We start from the raw sequence: 23,038 nt of genomic DNA, 5'->3' as shown, positions 1-23,038 counted from the left end.
AGAGCAGTGAAGTCTCTAATGGGCATTGACTAGAGCAGTGAAGTCTCTAATGGGCATTGCTAAGAGCAGTGAAGTCAGGTATAGTTTCTGACGTCGCTATTCGCAGGATTTCTAAAAGGTGAGAGTCAGTAAGAGATGATCTGTGCATTGACTTGTTATATTTCATCACTGAAAATGTCTGTTCACATACATGGGTTGACCCAAAAAGTACAAACACCTTCTGAGCATGACTCCTAATCTTTGGAAAGTTTTGTTCATTGAGAGATGCATAGAACCTCATCAGTGACATTGTTTTGAATAGTTAAAAAAAAATGTATTTCACCTTTATTTAACCAGGTAGGCAAGTTGAGAACAAGTTCTCATTTACAACTGCGACCTGGCCAAGATAAAGCAAATCAGTGCGACACAAACAACAACACAGAGTTACACATGGAATAAACGTACGTACAGCCAATAACCAAAATAGAAAAGTCTATATACAGTATGTGCAAATGAGGTAAGATAAGGGAGCTAAGGCGTTAACTAGGCCGTAGTGGCGAAGTAATTACAATTTAGCATTTAAACACTAGAGTGATAGATGTGCAGAAGATGAGTGTGCTAGTAGAGATACTGGGGTGCAAAGGAGCAAAAAATAAAAAATAACAATATGGGGATGAGGTAGTTGGATGGGCTATTTACAGATGGGCTATGTACAGGTGCAGTGATCTGTGAGCTGCTCTGACAGCTGGTGCTTAAAGTTAGAGAGGGAGATATGAGTCTCCAGCTTCAGTGATTTATGCAATTCGTTCAAGTCATTGGCAGCAGAGAACTGTAAGGAAAGGCGGCCAAATGAGGAAATCGCTTTAGGGGTGACCAGTGAAATATACCTGCTGGAGCGCGTGCTATGGGTGGGTGCTGCTATGGTGACCAGTGAGCTGAGATAAGGTGGGACTTTACTTAGCAAAGACTTACAGATGACCTGGAGCCAGTGGGTTTGGCGACGAATATGAAGCGAGGGCCAGCCAACGAGAACATACAGGTCGCAGTGGTGGGTAGTATATGGGGCTTTGGTGACAAAGCAGATGGCACTGTGATAGACTGCATCCAATTTGCTGAATAGTGTTGGAGGCTATTTTGTAAATGACATTGCAGAAGTTAAGGATCGGTACAACAGTCAGTTTTACGAGGGTATGTTTGGTAGCATGAGTGAAGGATGCTTTGTTGCGAATTAGGAAGCCGATTCTTGATTTAATTTTGGATTGGAGATGCTTAATGTGAGTCTTAAAGGTGAGTTTACAGTCTAACCAGACACCTAGGTATTTGTAGTTGTCCACATATTCTAAGTCAGAACTGTCCAGAGTAGTGATGCTAGACGGGCGGGCAGGTGCGGGCAGCGATCTGTTGAAGAGCATGCATTTGGTTTTTCTTGCATTTAGGAGCAGGTGAATCAGAGAATCACCAGCAGCAAGAGCGACATTATTGATGTATACAGAGAAAAGAGTCAGTCCGAGAATTGAACCCTGTGACACCCACATAGAGACTGCCAGAGGTCCAGACAGCAGGCCCTCTGATTTGACACACTGAACTCTGTCTGAGGAGTAGTTGGTGAACCAGGCGAGGCAGTCATTTGAGAAACCAAGGCTGTTGTGTCTGCTGATAAGAATGTGGTGGTTGACAGAGTTGAAAGCCTTGGCCAGGTTGATGAATACGACTGCACAGTATTGTCTTTTATCGATGGCGGTTATGATATTGTTTAGGACCTTGAGCGTGGCTGATGTGCACCCATGACCAGCTCGTTCAGTCACTGCATCAGACTGAAGATTGATAAGCTTGGATGTGCGCTGTGTATCGGAGGACGTATGACTTTCAACCTTCGTCTCTCCCGAGCCTGTACGGGAGTTGTAGTGATGAGACAAGACAGTAGCTACTAAAAAACAATTGGATACCACGAAATTGTGGAGAAAAAGGGGTAAAATTAAATTTAAAAAAGAGCAAAAAAAAGAAAGAGACCAGAGTTCCTAACTTGGAATTCTGAGTTGGATGACGGTTAAAAAAAAACATTATTAAAAAAATTGTAACTCAGTCGGGAGTTAGAATAATAGAATACGAGGTGTAAAACTGCAACATTTTCTCTCCGCCCCATGGCAAAATGTGTCACACCCTGAACTGTTTCACCTGTCTTTGTTCTTTTCTCCACCCCCCTCCAGGTGTCGCCCATCTTCCCCAGTGTATTTCTACCTGTGTTCTCTGTTTGTCTGTTGCTAGTTCTTTTTGTTCATCAAGCCTACCAGTCTTTTCCCCCTTGCTCCTGTCTGTTTCTAGCTCCTGTTAGTTTTCCCGGTTTTTACCATTGTGCCTGCCCTGACCCTGAGACTGCCTGCCGCTCTGTACCTTTTGGACTACCTTTTGGACTCAGTGATCTGGATTACTGAACTCTGCGTGCCCTTGACCTGTCATTTTGCCTGCCCCCTGTTCTAGTAATAAAATGTTGTTACTTCAACATTGTCTGCATCTGGTAGAAAGAGGAGGAAGGGAAGTGCTACTAAGGTACACAATAGTAAATTATGGTAGACAGAAGGTGCTCTTTGGTAAAAGGGGTAAATTGGTCATCAAAAAGAAAAGAAAATAGGACCAAGACACGCTTCATATAATTAATTAAAATGCCTTTATTAGTATGGCATGTTCAATAGAAACAAAGTATAAAAAATCTGACTCGTTTCGGCTGCATGGTCTTCGTCAGGGAGTACAAGAGGGAGTGGTAACAAAATTGATTGGACACACCTAGTAAGCAATACTATACACATTAAAAAGTGAGATACTGTAGCTATGTTATTATAAAAATACAACTCCAAGCTCGAAGTATCAGGACACTTAGAAAGGTAGTTCTAACCATAAATATGACTGGGAGAAGTGTCAAGAATAAGAAAGGAATATATTCCATAGTACACTAGAACACAGCAAAATATGAACAACAGTCTAAACATAGCTGAGGGCAATTGAGCAAAATGTCCACTAGATGACAGCAAATGGACCCATCACAACACTACAGGAAGGGTGAGAAATCCATATCTTCATTTAAATCAGGGTATTTAGTGGCCTGTAGTTTGTAAATCCAAAAACTTTCCCTTTGGTTAAGCTGTTTAAGACGGTCACCGTTTATAATAGAGGCCGGAATATGATCAATACCCATAGCTTGTAGGGAGGCAGGGTTGCCATGGTGTAAGGACTTGTGCCTTATGGGGTTGTCTTCATTACCTACCCGTATGGCATACTTGTGTTCCGCTAAGCGGTCTTGAAGGCGTCTCTTTGTCCGTCCAATGTAGAACACCTTGCACTGTAGACATTCAAATGTATAGATGACGAGTGGCTTTGCAGTTAATGAAATGCTTGACGTAATACTCCATTTAGGAAGCTGTGTCAACAAAATACTTCTTCTGTGCAATATTACTGCAATGGTTGCAATAGTTACATTTAAAAGAGCCCTTGGGTTTGTGTTCAAGCCAAATTTCTGAGAGTCACCCGGAAGATAACTGTGGACTAATTTGTCATTTAGGGTAGGACATCTCTTAAAGGTTATGACTGGTGGCTCAGGAAATACTTGGCTTAATAGCGTATCACTTTGGATGATTCCCCAATTATTTTGACTGATTATTTTAATGTTCTCTGCTTCAGTGCTGTATTTTGTAACAACATACACTCTCTCTGATGTATCACGAGGCTCTCCCATTCGCAACAAGTTCTCTCTGTCAAGTAATCCAGCCCTTATACCGGCATCTTTCAGGACCTGAACGCTGTAGCCCCGATTCAAGAAGCAATTCTCCAATTCAGCAGGTTTGACACTGTAGTCTGTTTCCTGATTGCAAATTCTGTGGACTCTTTGGAATTGGACATATGGAATATTCTCTTTTAGCCTTTTGGGGTGAAAACTGTCTGCCCTCAGAATGGTATTCCCATCTGTAGGCTTCCTAAAGATTGATGTGTGCAAACAACCTTTGTCATTTTTACTAATGTTGAGGTCCAAAAAATGAATGTTATCCTTGCTGTACTCCATAGTTAGTTTGATGTTAGGGTTAATCTTGTTACGGTGTTGGTGGAAGGAAATAAGTTCTTCTTCTGAGCCAGACCAAAACAGGCAAACATCATCAATATAGCGTCCCCACCATATAATCCGGTCAAAGAAATGGTTATTAGAAGGATCCAAAATGAAGTAATTTTCCCATTTACCCAAGTACAAACCAGCATAGGAAGGGCTGTAGCTCCCATGGCACACCCTTTGACCTGTTTAATTAATACGGTCCTGAATGATAAAGATGTTATGATTAAGTCTATTCAGTCAGTGAGACAATTAATTCTGTAGGAGGCATCTCAGTTTCAGGTCGGGTACTCAAGAAATGATGCATAGCTGCCAAACCTTGTTCATGCTCAATGGTGGTGTGTAGAGACTCCACATCCATGGGGACTAAAAAGGAGGCTGTAGCTATATTGTTCAATTCCTTAATGTTGTTTAACACATCTGTGGTATCTTGAAGACAGGCTGGGAGTGACGTCAGAAAAGGCTTAATAAAGTAATCAATGTTCTTAGAGATGGGATCTGTCAGACTTTCTTTACCACTAATGACTGGTCTGTCTGGGGATTTTCAGGATGTTTGTGGACCTTTGGAAGAAGTTTAAAAGAAGCCATACTGTCATTGAAAAGACATTTGAACTCATTGTCTGAAATGTAGCCATTCTCCTTAGCTTCTGTGAGGATCCCTTTCAATTAAGTTTTTTAGGTCCTCTGTAGGGTTGAAGGTAAGCGATTGGTAGAATTCATCATTGTCTAATTGACGGTAGGCTTCTATCACATATGTCTTTACTCCACACTACTGTAGCGCTCCCTCTTCTAATTAGGGTTCATTGGAAAAGCTGTTCAACAGAAGACATTGTATTATTTTTTTGTACTCCCTGACGAAGGCCATGCAGCCGAAACGCGTCGGATTTTAAAAACTTTGTTTCTGTTGAACATGCCATACTAATAAAGGCATTTTAATTAATGTGAATTGTATGCATCTGGTTCTTAGTTATAAAATTGCGAAAATCATCGCCCCGCACCATGACAAAAAGTGTAGAATTGCAGGGAATTAACTTTAAAATGTACATTTTTTGTCTTCACTGTCACAGGGGGTGCCACAAAAGTTTTGCTCTCAAGGTTGGGAGGGTAGGGATGTGTTTTTTACATTTTTTGTTTGACTATCCCTGGTGTAGGTGCATGACGTGTTCAGAATTTCATGATCAGAACAGCATTATCCCAATACAGAAACTACACGGACTATCACAAAGCCATAGTTTCATTTACTATTTGTTCATACTCATACTGTGTCACTGTAGGCATAATTTGAACCCTTTTGCAGGGCACATCTTAGGGTCAGACATATCACAGCTTGATGATATGCTTTTTGAGATTGAGTCTAGAATATTCACTTTTACTGCACCGGAAAGAGGACAACCAGTTTCCCAAATGTGTTTGAATTTAATGATCTCAGTCAACATGGAATTGACCCAATCCAAATCCACTCACCTTGTTTAGAACTACCTCTAGTTTTAGTAGATCTGGTCATGCAATTCTTAACATGGTGAGCTTGCCCTTATCACTTCCATTGGTATTAGGTTAGCAGTGGCTATTGGATGTCTCTCTTGGCACCATAGGGTACTTTCATGGTAAGTGAAAAAAATAGTGAAGAAATCTTTTTTCTTTTCAAATAGCCAGTTCATCATCAATCGTTGATTATTTTAATCAGCTGTATAATGCTACGGCAAAAACCAAAACATGCACCCAGGGGTGGCCCCAGGACCGAGTCTGGGAAAGCCTTGTCTAGGGGTAGGATTCTCACTTAGGGAGTGAGAGGTCCCAGATGAGCCCCAGTTAAGGCCAACCTGCATTGATATATTTTTATGACTGTAACCTTTATTGAACTAGGCAAGTCAGTTAAGAACTAATTCTTATTTACAATGACGGCCTACTAGGGAACATTGGGTTAACTGCCTTGTTCAGGGGCAAAACAACAGATTTTTACCTGTCAGCTCGGAGATTAGATCCAACCTTTCGTTTACTGGCACAATAAAGTGAGGAGGAAAAGCCTAGTCCATGGGCCCACCTGTTCAGTGGGTCTTTTCAGTAGTATGTTACTAGCCTGTTGTAATATTGATTGTGGTAAAAAGCATTTTGGATTAGTTTATTTATCCTTTATTGGTGCAGTTGATCCGGCTGATATGATCCCACTGCCATTTAAAAATATATATATATTTCAGAGTGATTTCTCCCAGGAGAGAGAGCAATCAAAATCTGGTTGAATCAATGTTCTTTCCTCATCATTTCAACCAAAACGTTCAATGTGATGATGTTGAATCAACTTGGAAAACTGATTGGATTTGCAAAAAGTAGTCAATGTAAGGAAATTTCCCATTTTATTCACCCACCTTTCAACCCAAATACAATGAAAGGGTGATATTTTTTTGTTGATTTCAAATTGAATTCACATTAGTTGAAAACTCAACCAAATGTAAATCAAAAATAGAGGTTGAACTAACGTCTGTGGACAGTGGGATATGTTTTAACTATGAACAATTCCGAACATATTCAATCAAACCCAGTAACCTGATTTACAAGATAAATAAACAACTGCATTCTTCCACTGCTGTCTAAGTTTTCATTCCTTCTCTGTCTGTACTTTTATCCAATGTAAAAAAAAAACACAATTTCAAATGTTGCAACATAAGACTGAAAAGAAGTACTGGGTCACATGTACACTTATGAAAAAAAGAAACTTGGAATTCAGGCAAACTTTGGGTGTGTAGGAGGAAGGCGCTTACTTTGGACTCTTCCAGGAAATCTTAAAAGTGGTTTTGATTGAAAAGAAACTTCAGGGTAAAGGAGGAGCTGTGGTGTTCAACCAACAGGACACTGGCAGCCACAGACTGACATGTCTGGGTTTGTTTCATTATCCACACTCCATTAAATGCCTTTAGGCCCAGGATTCTGCCAATCTGGAACTGAAAGTGGTAAAACACCCACATAGGCCTACCCCCTTACTGTAGAATGCAAACACAATACATTTCCTCATTATAAGTGGTATGCTAATGTAGACACACTTCAGGTAGAAAAACAATCCACATCCATCACTCCAGCATTTACCAGAGTTTTACCTCAGTCCGTTGGAGAAGAAAATGAGTTTGTCTGAGTTTGAGATTAAGCTTTTATATGCCATTTAGCAGACGCTTTTATCCAAAGCGACTTACAGTCAGCTTGCCAGGGAGGTTAAGAAATACCCCAATCTTTACAGTTCAAGAGATACAATAATTAATTATAATGATTGGATTATAGTAGCTCATATTCTCAGCAAAGGTAAAAGAGTAATGGACTTCAGCTTTTGCAGGACAACGTGGAAAAAGTTGAGGAAAATCTATGTCAGAGAGCATAATACAATGATGTCATAAGGTGAACGCACCAATTTGTAAGTCGCTCTGGATAAGAGCGTCTGCTAAATGACTTAAATGTAAATCAAGAGTGGCAATTCAAGTGTTAGACTAAAAGATCCGGTGATATTACAGGAGTTGAACTGGCTCTCCCCCTTCATAAAACACAAGGCCCAACCAACATTCCAGGAGGAGAGGTGAGCTGTGTGTTTGAATGAAGTACCACAATTAGAATCACTCTGAACATTTAGAGGACTTTGTGACTTAATAAAATATTCTTCCTACCTATACTAGGGAGTTCTCTTGCTTAAAACAGCATGCTAATATCACTGACTATTTATTCACGTGGTTTACTTAATCCTGTGATGTTCAGTGTGTGTGTGTGTGCGTGTCCCCATTAATGCAGGGTCTGGTAGCAAGAGGGCGAGGAGAGACTGGAGGCAGTCGTGATGCGTCGTTGGACAGATACCACCATTTCACCACCTTGTCCACCCCTGCAGCAGACGGCACCTTTACCCCTCCTGTAACCACACACATCAGACCCTTCAGACACATGTCCACCCCAACACAGTGTGGGGACGGTCTCTCTTCAGCTAAACCAAGCTCCAGTTCTACCAGTGGACCAGCCCAACCAAGGAAGAGGACACAGGACAGAGTAGATCAAGCCCCCAGAAAGAACCCTAAGAATGCTGATGAAACCAGAGCATGGGGTCAGTAGTATGGGAGGTAGTGATGAAGGTGACGCCTTACTTGTGAGTTAATCGTAGTTTGAGTTTTCTCCTGCTTAAAAAATATGCTGATGTCAGAGTACAGACCTAATGTGGTTGACTTAATCCTGTAATGGTCAGCGTACAGTTGTGTGTGATCATTAATGCAAACACTTGTTTTTTAAAATTATTAGGTTCTGTTAGCTGTCGCAAGAGGACAAGGAGAGACTGGAAGAAGTGGTGAGGGATCGATGGACAGATTCCCCTGTCGTTTCACCCCCTTGTCCACCCCTGATGCAGACAGCACTTTCACCCCTCCTGTAACCACATCCATCAGATACCCCAGACTAGGGTTGCAAAGCTACCGGTAAATTACTAAAATTACCGGAATCTTCAGTAATTTTGGTAAATAACAAAAAAAATCTATGGCAATCTATGTCATTTTGGTAAGGCATGATATAGATACAACATATTGTTGGAACAAGGCGTGATAAACAGTAGATGCAGCATCCTGTTGGAACAAGGCGTGATAAACAGTAGATGCAGCATCCTGTTGGAACAAGGTGTGATAAAGAGTAGATGCAGCATCCTGTTGGAACAAGGCGTGATAAACAGTAGATGCAGCATCCTGTTGGAACAAGGCGTGATAAACAGTAGATGCAGCATCCTGTTGGAACAAGGCGTGATAAACAGTAGATACAGCATCCTGTTGGAACAAGGCATGACATAGATACAGCATCCTGTTGGAACAAGGCGTGATAAACAGTAGATGCAGCATCCTGTTGGAACAAGGCGTGATAAACAGTAGATACAGCATCCTGTTGGAACAAGGCGTGATAAACAGTAGATACAGCATCCTGTTGGAACAAGGCATGACATAGATACAGCATCCTGTTGGAACAAGGCATGACATAGATACAGCATCCTGTTGGAACAAGGCATGACATAGATACAGCATCCTGTTGGAACAAGGCATGACATAGATACAGCATCCTGTTGGAACAAGGCATGACATAGATACAGCATCCTGTTGGAACAAGGCATGACATAGATACAGCATCCTGTTGGAACAAGGCATGGTATAGATACAGCATCCTGTTGGAACAAGGCATGATATAGATACAGCATCCTGTTGGAACAAGGCATGACATAGATACAGCATCCTGTTGGAACAAGGCATGATATAGATACAGCATCCTGTTGGAACAAGGCATGGTATAGATACAGCATCCTGTTGGAACAAGGCATGGTATAGATACAGCATCCTGTTGGAACAAGGCATGATATAGATACAGCATCCTGTTGGAACAAGGCATGATATAGATACAGCATCCTGTTGGAACAAGGCATGGTATAGATACAGCATCCTGTTGGAACAAGGCATGGTATAGATACAGCATCCTGTTGGAACAAGGCATGGTATAGATACAGCATCCTGTTGGAACAAGGCATGATATAGATACAGCATCCTGTTGGAACAAGGCATGATATAGATACAGCATCCTGTTGGAACAAGGCATGGTATAGATACAGCATCCTGTTGGAACAAGGCATGATATAGATACAGCATCCTGTTGGAACAAGGCATGGTATAGATACAGCATCCTGTTGGAACAAGGCATGATATAGATACAACATCCTGTTGGAACAAGGCACGATATAGATACAGCATCCTGTTGGAACAAGGCATGATATAGATACAGCATCCTGTTGGAACAAGGCATGTAGAGCTCACATTTTTCCTACTGATGAGTCCACAGAGGTAATAAAAGGTAAGTTCTGAGGGTCAGGTCTGGACATGTTCCTGAGGAAAAGGCAGGAGCCTAACATAATAGCATAATAGAGTTGAGTCAAATAAACAGTCTTGTGACTTCGGGGAAATAGAGATTATATACCTTGTTTGCAATATTTGCTATTGTGAGAAGGTATGGCACAGGAGGAGAGATATCTCCCACGGTTCTGTTTTAGCCACAACATGCTCTTCCTCACACTCTCCCTCTCTCAGGCACACCCACACACAGTCCTCACTGCTGCACATCTTAGCCTGAGTCCCAGTCTGTTTGTTCCATCATGCCAACTCCTTTTCACTCATGGTGATGCCAAATCTTTGGTAGATTGTAATACAAAAACACACACGCATGCATGCGCACACACACACAGTACGTTATATCTAAAGGATCATGTGGTGGTAACCCTTTAGTCATCCAGCGGCCATAGAATACCTCTGATTGGTAGTATTACAGACACACCAGCACACAGTCACACAAACACCTATTACTTCTACCGCTCTGGTGAGCATACACACACACACACACACATTCTTCAGTCCGTTTATGTTGTCTAATCTCTGCAGAACTTCCAGCTGATAGACTAACACCTGGCTATCTTTATCACTGTGATGCTGGCCAGGAAACTGGTGTGGAGCAGTGTTAGAGCTATACACCTTCTACCTCTCTGTATCACTCGGACCCTGGAAAACATTTTACAGCAACTATGTGGTGTGTGACAATATAACAGATATATTTTTGACCTCCTTCCTCAACCTGTTCTTCCCACTGGTGGTACCACTGTCCACCCTCATTTGTCTGTGTTATAGGTATTCTGTGGTACAGTTATACATCTCTATCAATGACTGGGTAACCAACACATGATAAAACTCATGTAATGAAGTTACAAACTCCCTAAAAACAAGAGGCAATAGTGAGAAGTATACCGTTATATACATACACCATACTTTTACTTTTGAATGTGATGAAATTTATGACGGTAATCTATGATTGCAACCAGTTAACAGATAATGGTTATCATTGTAACCAGCTCACAGTATGCAAAAGCCACTGAAATGCAAGGAAGGTAAATCTATGTCATTCATTGATGACACATGGGCCTGCAATTTCTGTTGATGTTATTTGGAGTAATGCATGCTAAATGTTGGTAAATCATCCAGTTCAAGTAGGGGACACATCAGAAGATTGTGTATATCTCCTTTCAAATAACAGCTGTTTTTCCTCAATACTGTGCAATGCTACAACATACTGGACTGGATCTGGGATAGTTACACGTTGTTTCTCATAAGTTGTGGGCATATCATGGCAGTGGCTCTGTTATGCAGGTGAATGAGGACCCAAAAGCGACTTTACAGAAACAGAGTTTATTCCAAGTCAAAACAGGAATACAGAAACCCTCTAGACAGTAGAGGGGAACAACTGAAGATGCGACCACAGACTGCAGGTCGCTTCGGGAAGGCGCAGGCCGTAGCTGATCAAGACACCTGCTCACACGCAGCATCTGAAGAAGGCAAAAAACATGACAGGACGGAACGAGGACAAGAACAGCGAACATCAAACAAGGATCCGACAAGGACAGAAGCGGAAAACAGAGGGAGAAATAGGGGACAGGTGTGAAAGAGTAAATGAGGTAGTTAGGAGAATGAGGAACAGCTGGGAGCAGGAACGGAACGATAGAGAGCGAGAGAGGGAGAGAGGGAGGGGGAGAGAGAGGGATAGAAAGAGGGAAAGAACCTATTAAGAGCAGCAGAGGGAAACGAATAGAAGGGGAAGCACAGGGACAAGACATGATAATCAATGACAAAACATGACAGGCTCGTTCTTAAAAGTGACAGACATTTAAACAGTATTGGGGAAAACAAGGGGGCGCAAATAAAATCATTCGTAGTCTTGACTGAATAACATCAAATCCCACTTTAAATACTGTATGTGCAAATAGTTCACCAAAAGTATCAATTTAACGTGACCTTATGGTGAGAGCAAGAGTGACATATCTCCACTTATAAATGTGGTTTTGTATTCGCACACATCCTGTGGCCAATTAACATGCACGAGGAAATGTCTGCCTGTCCTCTGATCATGCAGGTAACGTTAGTGAACCATTCCTCTATATGTTGTCAAGGGGGAGGGATAATAACCATGAAAAAATCTACAGAAATACAGATGAGGGAAAAAAGCAGATGTACTCTAAGTTCTCACCATGATTTCTTGTGCTCTCTTAAGTAATCATCTCACACAGTGACACTGTCAGTGATTATTCCTTGGCCAGTCACTGTATTATGGCTTCTCCCATACACACTGACAGTTTTGCACACGCTCAAAGCAACACCAATCCCAGGGACCATTTCCAATAATACGAAATCACTGACAAGGATGAGTAATACTGGCAATATAATGTAATGCATACTGAACTTGACAGGATTGCTGTAGGATTTCTGAGCCAGTACCTCAGGGGCTGCCAGAGACAACAAACTCACGATTTCATCACTTCATTCTGTGTCATCATCACATTTCTGCTGACATCATAGCAAACTAGATCACCAGTGGAGTGCATTTGCTCTCAAAATAAACTGAATCATAGACAATGGACATACACTCCTGAAAACTATAGCAACAATCAAAATGAATGCTGCATATTGTTTTTATACTAAAGGGAATTAAATGTACCGAATAAATATGTTGTGTCATTGTGTCCTAGTCGTACAATGCCCCCCACATACACCATCATGTTCATCTGAAGGGCCCAGACATGGATCTCACACTGCCAGGAGGACAGGGGTACCACCAGTGGGAAGAACAAGTTGAGGAAGGAGATGGTCTGGATGGCCTTTACCATCAGCCAGAACACAATTACTCCCTCTGGGGACAATAGATGGGAGGACAGGGGAGATACTGTAGAAGAAAGAAAGGAGAGTGGAGAGAGAGGAATGTAAATGAATAATACTGCCAGTTAAACATGATGTAAAAGATTGAAGACTAGGTATTAGGTATACTTAAACCAGGAGTGAACAATCTTAACACTCTTGACTAGTCCATGTTATAACTGTCAATAATGTAATAGCTTTTTTTGTAATTTCTAATGTAATAATTGGCCCATAGCAATAGATAGTGATATAGACAGATACTGTATAAGGTGTAGTACCTCTGACACTACGGTCCACACCAGAGCCTTGCATAAATAAGTAAAGAATGTGTGTGTGTCTCTCTCTCTGTGTTTGGGGAGGGGATGTTAAACCTGCTTATTGTACTACAGTACTGTAACTTGTCCATGTGTCTCTACATATACAGTGGGGAGAACAAGTATTTGATACACTGCCAATTTTGCAGGTTTTCCTACTTACAAAGCATGTAGAGGTCTGTCATTTTTTATCATAGGTACACCTCAACTGTGAGAGACGGAATCTAAAACAAAAATCCAGAAAAATCACATGATTTTAGTAATTCATTTGCATTTTATTGCATGACATAAGTATTTGATACATCAGAAAAGCAGAACTTAATATTTGGTACTGAAACCTTTGTTCGCAATTACAGAGATCATAGTTCTTGACCAGGTTTGCACACACTGCAGCAGGTATTTTGGCCCACTCCTCCATACAGACCTTCTCCAGATAAACCTGCAACATCGGCAGTGTATCAAACACTTGTTCTCCCCACTGTATATCTGTGTGTTGTCCCCCCTCATCCATTCCTCACCTGTTCCTGTGTCCGTTGCTGAGGCTGTCATCTACCAGTGTCTGTATCGAGGAAAGAGCAGAGCGGCTCATCTGCTATCTACTCGGCACTCTGCGGTCCCCGGGAATAGCCTGGCACGGTCACTAACTCACCCACAACAACTCCACTGCAGGCTCGTCCTGCCTCTGGCTTTCTGCCTAGACAATCACACAAAGACCACCACCTCACAGGCTGGCCCAATGCCACAAGGCCCTTTGGGAAATAAGAAAAGACAATGTCTGCCAAACACAGGCTTCTCTGGCATTATCACTTAAATGAACCCAACCCAGCCTCAATAAGGAACACGTTCAAATCAATACAGCATCAACAGGGTTGAGTTCAGGTGGATGAGAATGTACACATCGAGTATGTGTGTGTGTGTGTGAGTGAATGAATGAATGGACAATGGAGGAGAATCCTAGGCTGGATGCCTGGTTGGATATAATGTAAAGTTTGCGGTAACAGTATACACACACAGCCTTTTCATTGAGTGGATACAACACAAAAGAGTTAGTGAGAGCCACACAATGGACAACCACAAAGGAAAGCCATGTAGCTAGCTAGTGTACCTACACCTTGATTACTGAAGAAGCAGGGAAGGGATAGAAAGGTGCCACCACTGCCACATGAAACTTAGTAGAGCTAATGAATGGGAACTGTACAGTAGTAAGCTAGACTGTTCTTTCATTCTTCCACGTTGCTGTAGATGAGTGATGACGACTTTAAGAACATCAAATGTATCCATAATTCCATCAGGACATGCCGACCCTTTGCTTGAGTGAGTGAAGTGAGGAGGTAAGGAAGTCGGAAGGGCAATGACTCAAAAGCGTAAGAATGACGCTGTTAAGATCAGAGATTCGCCTCCTGAGTATACACCGTTGTTCATACCTTAGTCTCTTGATGACAAACCAAGTAATCTTACTTATAGGTCTTCATGCTCTCTTGAGAACCTTGATCTCGAAATGGAGCAAGTCTGCAGTGGTAAGTGTTCTGAAGTTCAGACGGTCCAGGATATAGTGTGCCTTCCTGCTGCGACAGGTGTTGTAGAGTCCTCTGACGTTTGCCCTACCAGAGATGATTTTGGACCGGTAGGAGTGAGATTTTTTGAAAGAGTGGATTCCTGTTTTTTTGCCGACCCAAACGTTGTGTCAAGCTGGGTAAAGGACGAACTGGGAGTGGTTACATCTGTGAAAGTTTCGAGAAGTGGAAAGGTTCACATTTTTTGTATTTGCCTGCCAGAGGAAGCGGTTGCTTCAAGTCCCGTGGCTCGGGGCTCAACCTGTGGTGTGTTTTGCTCTCCGGAGTAGATACCGCTAAAAGGGGTGATCAGTGGGGTAGATTTGAGTGTAGAGGTGGATCAAGTGAAAAACAATATTCCTAGTGTTCTGATGCCCGCCGTTTGGTGAGACGTATACCCGGTGGCAATGGCAAAACTGAGAACACCCCGTCTGTCTTGTTGAGCTTTGACACAAAGTTTCTACCTGAGAAGGTCAGGCTAGGTCATATTTGCTATTCTGTGAGGGCCTATGTTCCGAACCCACTTCGGTGCTTTAGGTGCCATGGATTCGGACATGTTGCAGCAGTGTGTAGAAGGCAGATCCCATAATGTGAGGAATATGCAAGAGGGCATAGTCAGAGGGAGTGTACAGTTGGGATAGAGAAAGCACTGTGTGTCAACTGTGAGAGAGAGAGAGACAGGTTGATATTACCAGAGTTTGAGTAGGGCAGTGAAGAGAGTAGAGGATAGCCCAAGGATGAATGTGTTGACTGGGAGGCCCCCAGAGAGTAGGCCTGGAGAGAGAGCCAGAGAGGATGCGTTAGTAAGGTTGGATTTCTTGAGTTTATTGCCATGGTGATCACCTACACTGCACTTTGTCTCTGAACACCTTTGTGTAAACAGAAGACAGACGCCACAAACTTGTCGTCACTGAAAACTCCTATAGGCTGCAACTGTTAAACCAGCGCACAGTAAGAGTGTATTTTGCATTTGTGAAATTAGTCCAGGCTCTGGCTGGACCACTCAAGGACATTCAGAGACTAGTCCCGAAGAAACTCCTGCGTTGTCTTGGCTGTGTGCTTAGGGTTGTTGTCCTATTGGAAGTTGAACCTTCGCACCAGTCTGAGGTCCTGAGCGCTCTGGAGCAGGTGTTCATCAAGGATCACTATTTAGTGTGCTCCGTTCCATCTTTCCCTGGATCCCGACAAGTCTTCCAGTCCCTGCCGCTGAAAAACATCCCAACAGCATGATACTGCCACCGTAGGGCTGGTGCCAGATTTCCTCCAGACATGACGCTTGTCAGTCAGGCCAAAGAGTTCAATCTTAGTTTCATCAGACCAGAGAATCTTGTTTCTCATAGTCTGAATATCCTTTAGGTGCCTTTGGGCAAACTCCAAGCGGGCTGTCATGTGCCTTTTACTGAGGAGTGACTTCCATCTGGCCACTCTACCATAAAGGCCTGATTGGAGGAGTGCTGTAGAGATGGTTCTCCTAAAAGTTTCTACCATCTCCACAGAGGAACTCTGGAGCTCTGTCAGAGTGACCATCGGGTTATTGGTCACTTCTCTAAAGGAGGCACTTCTCCCCCAATTGCTCAGTTTGGCCGGCGTGGCCAGCTCTACGAAGTGTCTTGGTGGATCCAAACTTCTTCAATTTAAGAATGATGGAGGCCACTGTGTTCTTGAGGACCTTCAATGCTGCTGACATTTTTTGGTACCCTTCCCCAGATCTGTGCCTCGACACAATCCTGTCTCGGAGCTCAACAGGCAATTACTTTCACCTCATGGCTTGGTTTTTGCTCTGACATGCACTGTTAACCTTATATAGACCGGTGTGTGCCTTTCTAAATCATGTCAAATCAAGTAGTAGCAATATCTCAAGGATGATCAATGGAAACAGGATGCACCTGAGCGTAATATCCCTCCCTCTCTCAAAGTAAAGATACAGAGTAATAGTAGAAATACCTTAATAGAAAATGACTTAAGTAAAAGTCCCCCAGTAAAATACTACTAGAGTAAAGGAATTTGTGTTACAGCTTTCTTCCTGCGAAGGAGAGGCGGACCAAAACGCAGCGTGGTTGAAGTTCATGGTTCTTTAATAAGAGACACTTAACATGAACAAACTACAAAACAATAAACGTGAAAACCGAAACAGTCCTAACTGGTGCATAAAACACAAAGACAGGAAACAAATCACCCACAAAATACCCAAAGAATATGGCTCCCAATCAGAGACAACGATAAACACCTGCCTCTGAGAACCAATCCAGGCAACCATAGACTTACCTAGACTCCTAAAAGAACACAACCCCATAAATCTACAAAAAACCCAAGACAAGACGAAACACAAATCATCCATGTCACACCCTGGCCTAACCAAAATAATAAAGAAAACAAAGATAACTAAGGCCAGGGCGTGACAATTTGGTTTTAAATATACTTAAGTATCAAAAGTAAATGTAATTGCAAAAATACTTAAGTTTTGCAAGTATACATAATTTCAAATTCTCTATATTAAACAAACTAGATTGCACCTTTTTTTTAAAAAATATTTTATTTAAGGATAACATGGGGCACACTAACATAATTGACAAAATAAGCAGTTTAGTGAGTCCGCCAGATCAAAGGCAATAGGGATGACCATGTGTGGAGTAAAAGTAGTCAAAAATAAACATAGTAAAGTACAGATACCCCAAAAAACTACTTAAGTAGTAATTTAAAGTATTTTTACTTAAGTACTTAATACACCACTGGTTTCTTCCTATGTTCCTTCCTAGGGAGTTTTTCCTAGCCACTGTGCTTCTTTATCTACATTGCATTCTCTTTGGGGTTTTAGGCTGGGTGTCTGTATAAGCACTTTGTTACATCTGCTGGTTTAAAAAGGGCTTTATAAATAAATGTGATTGATTGAGGAGATCCATCTGGTAAGCACAAATTCCCCACTGGGGGATGATTGATAAAAGGGTTGAAGCTCATCTGAATTGTAGTCATGCATGTCAAATGCACATTAAGTATTATATCCCCAGAATCAAATGCAAAGATAACCATCTATGTCTTCTACTGTAACATGCAAAGCAGACCGTAAAGGGGAGAATTTGATCTTTCAAACGATACCAAATGTATGTCTGTATGGAAAATATTCAAGTAGTACCTGTTGATTGGAACATGGTAATCTTGGCATTAAGAGAACACATTTGCTGTCGCTGTCCGTGGCAGTAGATTAAAAAATGTAAAAAAAAGACCAACTGTGTGCCAGCTATAGCTGATCCGAATCATTTGATATAATTGAAGTAGCACCAAACTGACAATAATATTGAAGCCTTTAGAGGTAGCTAGCATTATCACTAGAACAAGATTGACTGTCAATAGCATTGTTAGCTAGAATATGAATTGTACAATTCTCAAATCAACCTGCATTTATATAGCTTGATGTTCACCTAATGCCACCTTGTGCTGTTAAGTCGAATTACAACAGAGATAAAACGGGTTCTACATCTGAATTAATAAACAAATTGGAATTCAAGTTTTTACATATCCTTAAACATAAGCGGACTGTGTCATTTAATATAATTTGTTATAGTTTATATTTCTATGATGATAGATCACAAGGCTCTTAAACCTGAATGCAATTTCTTACTAGAACAGTATTCTTGGCTTTACAATCATACCTGCTTATCAAGAATGATAGATGAATGTGTTACGTCCGTCGTTAGATGAATGAGACCAAAGTGCAGCGTGGAAAGTGTTCATGATTTTTAATACTGAACTCCAACCAAATACAAAACGACCGTAAAGTTCTGCAGGCTGTACAGCAACTAACAAAATCAAGATCCCACAATTGAAGGTGGGAAAAAGGGCTGCTTAAGTATGATCCCCAATCAGAGACAACGATAAACAGCTGCCTCTGATTGGGAACCATACTAGGCCAACAAAGAAATAGAAACATAGATTTTCCCATCCCGACTTAACCAAATAGAGAATAAAAAAGGCTCTCTAAGGTCAGGGCGTGACAGAATGAAACAATATTTCTGTATTATATTATGATTCAGTCGCTACATTATCTATTCGGATTTATACATTGAATTGATAATCACTTTTCTGTCTTTGTCTTGTATTTGCACATGACATATTAGTTTTAACCAGCAGTGGGATCTTAGAGCCTTGTCCATCAACTTTTTAAGCAGGAAAAAGAGAGCTTGCAGTTGTCAGAGTGAGCCAGTAAAAGGTTAGCATCGTCTGTAATACGTCAACCTACCACATGATTTCTCACACGGCTTTATGATTAAAAGCTGCTCTACAGAAATTGTTTCACCTTTCCATGGATTAAAGTAGTCAGTCATAAGGCCTGCGAGGCCGTGGTATATGGGATACACACTGAGTGTATAAAACACGAATAACACCATCCTAATATTGAGTTGGACCCTCCCATTTTGCCCTCAGAACAGCCTCAATTCGTCGGGGCATTGATTCTACAAGTTGTCGAAAGCATTCCACAGGGATGCTGGCCTATTTTGACTCCAATGCTTCCCACAGTTGTGTCAAGTTGGCTGGATGCCCTTTGGGTGGTGGACCATTCTTGATAAACATGGAAAACCGTTGAGCGTGAAACAAAGCAGCATTGCAGTTCTTGATTCAAACCAGTCCACCTGACAGCTACTACTATACCCTGTTCAAAAGCACTTACATCTTTTGTCTTGCCCATTCAGCCTGTGAGTGGCACACACACACAATCCATGTCTCCATTGTCTCAAGCCCTAAAAATCCTTCCTTATCCCGTCTCCGCCCTTTCATTTACACTGATTGAAGTGGATTAAACAAGTGACATCAATGAAGGATCATAGCTTTCGCCTGGTCAGTCTGTCATGGAAAGGTTCCTAATGTTTTCTACACTCAGTGAAGTCGTGACATGTATACTGCTAAGTGGTGTTCTTGGCACAACGCACAGTGGAGTGCTTGTACACACCCCTTAACCAGGATATGTAACCCATACCTCATAGCCTCAAGGGGCTTATTGTTTTTATGAAACGGTTACCAATTATTCACAACAAGATTTATGAAATGTTTTGTGATCAGATTTTAAATAATAAGCTCTTTTGTTTACCTTTCAGAATGGACAATCTCAAGGAGTTCAAGTCTTTGTTATGTTGCTAGTGTGTACAGTGTTGGAACTGTACAAAAGGAAAACTTCAACAACTTAGTATAAGGACCTCATTGTCTTTCAGTGTCAAACCTAACTACATGGACAAGACATCATTCTCCAGAACACATATCCAATCCTCCAAAAGCAGCAATCCCAAGATTGATTATAATGGTGTTCCATACATGCCTGGTGGTCAGAAGATTATGGAATGCCAATTCGGTCCAGAATATAAGAAGAAAATCTATGAGCGCACACCTTGCTCAGTAGACAAGAAAAGACTGAAGCTGTAAGGTTCAAAGAAGGGTTGTGAAGCAACTATATCAGTCCAACAGACATGTAGGTTACCTGACTATGCAGTGACAACAACAAAATACATTGACTTGGCTAAAGTCAGGCTGACAGAAAGTCTGCTAAATGACTTAGCACATGGCAAAGAAGTGAGAGTAGGCCAGAGCACATACCATGCAGGCATAGAGGTCTTTTAGGGATGGCTCAGACCGGGCAAAATACAGTGGATTGACTGACTGGTAAGAAAGGGAACATTAGATGCTATAGAAGGCACTATGTCAAGACTAGGATGTCCAATGTTGCTGCCAACCCGATGGACAGAGCATAGTATCCCTGTATCTCTGAAATCACATACATCGGTCAAAGGTCAGACAGAGTACTTCCAGCCTTGACCAATAAAAATTGTGTCTACAGCCAGACCAGAGCAGTCAGACAAGACTAGACCAGACCAACCTACCATAGACAACAAGCAGTATGATGACACTCTCCTCTTCTTCCACCAGGAGAAGATGGAGAGGTACAACACCACCTGTCTAATTGATGCTACACATTAGACCACAAACTACGACCATGCTCTCTTCCTAATGTGTCCAGACCAACTGTGGATAGATTTCTGTTGCATCCTTTATCATCCACTCGGAGAAGAGCTGGAACTCCACATGAGAACACCCATCCTGGATGTGCGACTGCAGCGATGCAGAGTGCAACACTCTCCAGAGTGTTTTTCCTGCTGCACAGATTTATCTCTGTGATTTCCATCGGGAGCAGGCTTGGACTTGCTGGGTAAGGAACAGCAAGCAAGGACTGACATCTGAGGAGGAGACGCTGCTAAGGATGCTGCACAGAATTGCCTCTGCACCACCAGGAAAAGAGAGCATAGATGGAATCTACAGACTTCGTGTTGAAGGCATCTACTTTGTGGGAGAAATCACAAGTTCGATCATGGCTGGAAACAAATGAGTTATCCATTCCTGTGAGGAGGTGGGAGATAACACTTAGCATGCAGCAATGGACTCCAACAACCGTATGGAATCTCAGAACAAGGTACTGAAACACACTTATCTGAAGAGAGTGAAAGGAGACCAGACCCTCAGCGGCATCGTGAGCATTCTAAACAAGCATCTCCGTGCACAACAGCATGAGTGTGTTCATGCAGTACAGTCGCGCTGATGAGTACATATGCTACAGTGCAGATGTTCCAGCCTTTCTTCACAACAGGCCTATTGCAACCATCAAGCGATGCATCACAAACACACGAGTGGCGAAGCCAATTTAGAAGTATTTTTCTCAAAAATCAATCACATTTTTTCTTCAGCACAGTGGTATTGTGTTTTTATGAGGTCATTGCATTCCTCTTATACTGGTCAGATGGCTGCAGGACGATTTGATCACGCGTGACATCAGGGTGAAACTGTCTAAATGGTTTGATATACATTTAAATATGAATTTATTGCAGCTTCACATGTGTTGTTACAGAAATAAAAGTATAGATAGGCACAATGAGACCATAACTCCACCTGGCAACAACAAAACATCTACATGTCATTCGAAATGTCACAAGAAACATGGTCACCGCATGTTTCCTTTCATTCCTAATGGCCAAGTCTTCAGTCAATGTTCTATCATTTATAGCCATGCTAAACATTCCTGAAGAGGGAAAAAGATGAAAAACAGCATTTCCTTATGTTTTAATAGTTGATATAATAATATAATACAATAATATAATAGGTTCTGTCAACAAAATCATTGACAATAATAATAACCAATAATGAAATCAACATAATCAGTAAACTCTTCAAGCAGAGGTCCTTATCTGTTTTATGGGCCTATACGCAGCCAAATCAGAAAGATGAATGTGGTCAGAAACCTACTAAAGCAGCACCGCCCCTTCAAGATTCTGAGCCTGCCTGGCAGGGTTGGTCCTGCAAAGCCAAAGCCCCTTGATTGGAGAGCATAATATACAAGGAAATTCTCAAAGCTCCTAATGAGAACCGTGACGGCCTTGTACCTAGGGGATTCCGGTGGGGTGCCCCCACCCAGGCAGTGCTGGCAACACTAGCTGAGGTAACCCATGGGGAGTGGGTCACACTCCAACATTCAGAGGAGGCATATTATTGTGGCCCTGACTGCACAGAGATGCTTGGGGACCAGCGTGTGTGTGTTTCAGGGGAAGGGGGTGTATCTGATCTCCATCACATTGGACTTGACAACGGTTAATTAAATCTCCCAATTTTTTGGTTAATTTTGCATCCCTTATCAAACAGCTGCAACTGTATATGTGTAGCATGGTTCATTCTGCATTGTGTACTTTTAATTAGGACGCTGCCACAACTGAAGGTCTGCTAGTTGAATTATTTTTATTTGCCCTGCACACGAAGTGACAACACACATTATGTTAACCCTTGGCGCAGTCCTAGCTCTCAGGCATCTTGCTAGCCGATGGCCAGGCAAAAGAGAGCCAAAAGGAAATAACAGGTGCACACCATACCATACAAGTAAAATGATACAGAACATAATTCGGACAAAATAAAAGACATACCTGCACATGAAGAGACAACACACATTATGTTAACCCTTGGCTTAGTCATAGTTACACCTAGATGGACACTCACTCAAACACTGACCCAAGTACTCACAAGTTACAATAGATACCCTAGTTAGCGAGCTTTGTGAAACTTGTTAACATAAATCTTTATATTATCCACATTATAACAAACTTATGGTAGCATAACAGTTTGTGTAACATTATGACGGTTTTATATTAAACAATTTGGGAGCCAAGGACAACTTACCTTGCTAGCCGAAGGTCAGGCAAAAGAGAACAATAAGGGGGTACGGAAATACAGATAACTGGCGATGGGCCAAACCAAAATATACTAAACTTTTACAATCACATGTATGTACAATATTGATATGAAAAAGTGTTTGTACACCAAAGAAAAACAGTAGCTATGCAGCTGTAATTAACTAAAAAA

The 23,038-nt window shown here is 41.7% G+C and overlaps 1 long non-coding RNA gene across 1 annotated transcript; it reads right to left on the bottom strand.

Annotated features, from left to right (window-relative positions):
* Positions 1 to 11,627: 11,627 nt before the first annotated feature.
* Positions 11,628 to 22,649, bottom strand: LOC124011989. Its single transcript, XR_006834629.1, has 4 exons — positions 22,603 to 22,649; positions 15,349 to 15,430; positions 13,622 to 13,852; positions 11,628 to 12,817 (listed from the first exon to the last, which is right to left on the bottom strand). It is a non-coding gene; the product is annotated as an uncharacterized LOC124011989 (long non-coding RNA).
* Positions 22,650 to 23,038: the final 389 nt, after the last annotated feature.

The sequence above is a fragment of the Oncorhynchus gorbuscha genome, linkage group LG24, assembly GCF_021184085.1.
Source record: "Oncorhynchus gorbuscha isolate QuinsamMale2020 ecotype Even-year linkage group LG24, OgorEven_v1.0, whole genome shotgun sequence".
Taxonomy (NCBI): Eukaryota; Metazoa; Chordata; class Actinopteri; order Salmoniformes; family Salmonidae; genus Oncorhynchus; species Oncorhynchus gorbuscha.
The sequence above is the reverse complement of the archived record's forward strand: the minus strand, read 5'-3'. Positions and strand labels throughout refer to the sequence as shown.